This window comes from Otolemur garnettii, unplaced genomic scaffold (assembly GCF_000181295.1).
Source record: "Otolemur garnettii isolate 467f Iridium unplaced genomic scaffold, OtoGar3 scaffold00008, whole genome shotgun sequence".
Taxonomy (NCBI): Eukaryota; Metazoa; Chordata; class Mammalia; order Primates; family Galagidae; genus Otolemur; species Otolemur garnettii.
Window position 1 is genome coordinate 14,986,206 of NW_003852403.1, and position 3,357 is coordinate 14,989,562.

General features: G+C 48.4%; 1 protein-coding gene across 1 annotated transcript in view; it reads left to right on the forward strand.

The window, feature by feature from the left end:
* Positions 1–3,357, forward strand: part of NODAL (nodal growth differentiation factor) — a 9,512-nt gene that overhangs the window by 2,933 nt on the left and 3,222 nt on the right. The gene's annotated exons all lie outside the window — the stretch shown is intronic.

The window sequence follows — 3,357 nt, forward strand, 5'->3', positions numbered from 1 at the left end:
GGGATTCGAACCCGCCACCTTAGGTGTACGTGGCTGGCGCCTTAGCCAGCTGAGCTATAGGTGCCAAGCCTTGGCCTCATCTTCTATGAGAAGTGATAAGAGCCTCCCCAGAGGAAGCCTGGAGAAAGAATGTCCCAAACTCACCCCTGCCCCGCTGGGTTTATTTCTAAGCTGCACCACGGTAGCATGAAGTGTCCACTGGGATCCAACCAAATTGAGTTTGCCAGTGTTTAACCTTCTTCACCTTGGACCTTCAGATTCCTTCTCTGCAAAAGGTGTCAACAGCAGGAGGATTTAAGGAGACAGTGCTTGTGAAACACTTTGCATGGTAATGACCCCTATAATAATGTAGAGTGCACCCTCACTCAGCTGTTGGGCCCCACCCTCCTTTCTACTAAATACCTAATCCTAATCCTTCCTCTACCTCTCTGCGTTGTTTGAGGGGAGGAGAGTGTCAGGTGAGGGGAAGGAAATCCAAGGGTATGAGCCCAACCCCTTCCTGCTTTAGAATTGATGGGTCAGGACACCACTGAGGTCTGTGTGACCAAGTCTACACTAGCTCACTGGTGGTGAACCTCTTCCTCATACTGACCTTAAAAGCACATTTGTTGTATTAACAGGTGGATGTTTTCTTTATTATTATTATTATTATTATTATTTGCTGTTTTTGGCCGGGGCTGGGTTTGAGCCCGCCACTTCCAGCATATGGGGCCACTGCCCTACTCTTTTGAGCCCAGACGCTGCCCAGGTGGATGTTCTCTTTTTCTTCCTGGGGAGAACATTCTTGTCTTGATGGGGCATCAGTGACCCCTAAAATGATTAGGCACCCCTCTCCTAAGATGAACCAGATCTAAGATAACCTGAGCACTATGTCCCAGGGAGCCCTGAGGGGTGGAGGTGGGGGATCAGCAGGAAAAAGCAATCTCTTTCCTGCCCCTTCATGCATACTGCCCATCTGTTTGCAGATGACTTTGTGCCCCTGTCCGGGTCCCTCACTGACTGAACATCTTCATTTCTAACTTTTGGACTTGGGCGATAATGAGGCAGGTCTCAGCTCAAAATAATCCTTGGGAAGTGGGGAGGGAGAATGAGGCAGGTGATAACCAATGGTTCTTGAACTTCAGTTGTTCAGGGCAGAGTGCTTTGCTTGTGTTTTTCGGGTTAATTGTAACACCCTGTGAGGTAGACACTTTTACCATCTCCATTTTACAAGAAGAGAAACTGAGGCCCAGAGAGGGAAAGCAACCCGAACAATGTCAAGTAGCAAGTAGCAGAATTTGTGCCATTATGGGAAGGTTCTGGGGCCCCTGTTCCTAACTGTTAAGCAGGAGTGTCTTCCTTTAAAAGGCCATTTACAGATACTTGGGGTAAAATATTTTAAACTTACCATCTCCAGGCCTCCTGGTACAGGTGGCCAGGAGTTGTTATAGTGTCCCACCTAACTTCCAGATGGTCAGGTATGGTGGCATTGAGGTCTTTGGTAATGTCAGACCCTCCTCACACCTTTGGGAAGAGTTGTTGGGGGCCGGTTATTGCCCCCTGCAGGTGCTAACAAGGAGAAAAGTGAAAATTAAGTGAAAAAGAGCTGCTGGTGATGGGCTGGGAGAAGCTGCCAGGAGGCTAAAGCTGGGAATTGCCACTTTATAATATACCCGTGATTTCCTAGAGCAGTGGTTCTCAACCTTCCTAATGCCGCGATCCTTTAATACAGTTCCTATGGTCGTGACCCACAGGTTGAGAACTGCTGTCCTAGAGAGATTCTCTTAGTCTCTGATTAAAGATGCTCTGTGAGACAATAAAAAAATAAACTCTTATATGGTCTGCCCATACAGGACCTAAATCGGAGATCATCCCAGCCCCCTAGGATCTATTCACAAAACCTCTTTGTTTCTCTGGGTCCTCATGATAATCCAGAGAGGGTAGAGTGTTGTTATTCCCATTTGAAAGAAGAGGAAACTGGGCTTGAAGAAAGTGGACAATCACTTTTTTTTTTTTAGACGGAGCCTCAAGCTATCCCCCTGGGTAGAGTGCCATGGCATCCCGCTCACAGCAACCTCCAACTCCTGGGCTCAAGCGAGTCTCCTGCCTCAGCCTCCCAAGTAGCTGGGACCACAGGTGCCCACCACAACGCCCGGCTATTTTTTGGTTGCAGCCGTCATTGTTGTTTGGCGGGTCCGGGCTGGGGATTCGAACCCGCCCCCTCAGGTGTATGTGGCTGGCACCTTAGCCGGTTGAGCCACAGGCGCCGAGCCGACAATCACTTTTAAGTGACTTGAAAATCCACAAATATGTGCTGTTCCCAGACATTAGGTTAAAGTTAGTCCAGGACCAAAATAAAAGGACCGTGCTCCCCTATCCTTATCTGGTTTGGGTTTGGTTTTGGGTGGGTCAAACAGGGCTGTGTGTGTGCCCCAGGTATGTGAATGGCTTGGGGCAGGAGGGACCAAGTGCCTTGTCGGGTAGGTGGATAGAAAAGACATGCCAGATCATGCCTAAAACACCTTTAGAAACCTATTTGTAAGCTCACCAAAACTCTTGAGGTTTCTGTCTCCCCCTCTTTTAGGAACTGGGCCAGGGAGAGGGTGATCAGTCTTTGGACATCTGGAAGCTCTGAATTTTTCACTGTTTTTTTTTTTTTTTTCTTTTAAACAGACTCTCAATCTATTGTCCCAGGCTGGAGTACAGGGGTGTCAGCCTAGCTCACAGCAACCTCAAACTCCTGGGCTGAAAGCAGTCCTCCTGCCTCAGCCTCCTAGGTAGCTAGGACTATAGGTGCCCACCACAACACTTAGCTAATTTTTTCTACATTTAGTAGAGATGGGTCCAGCTCTTGCTGAGGCTGGTCTGGAACTCCTTGAGCTCAAGGCATCTTCCCACCTCAGATTCCCAGAGTGCTAGGATTACAGGTGTGAGCCACCATGCCTGGCCAGCTCTGAGGTTTTCCATTATTTTCATATCTTCTTCACTGTGCCTGTGAAACAGGCCACCATTCCCAATGAGAAAACAGAGCCTTAGATTGTCTGTGGGGGTGGGGGAGAGGCAGATGGAACTCATCCAATTTTTACCACTCATTCTGTATTTATGGAGGGTGTCTTGATGGGGGACGCAGAGCAGTGACACAGAGTTTAGGCTTTGTAGTCAGGCAAATCCCGGTTTACTCTTGGCTCTGCCACTCTCCAAGAAGTTCAGACCTCTCAGAACTTCAATTTTCCACATCTCTAAAATGAACACAAAAATATTACTAATTTGAAGGGTTGGGGTGAGGATTAAGAGATGATTCAGGCTCGGCGCCTATAGCTCAACCGACTAAGGAGCCAGCCACGTACACCTAAGGTGGCGGGTTCGAATCCCCAGCCC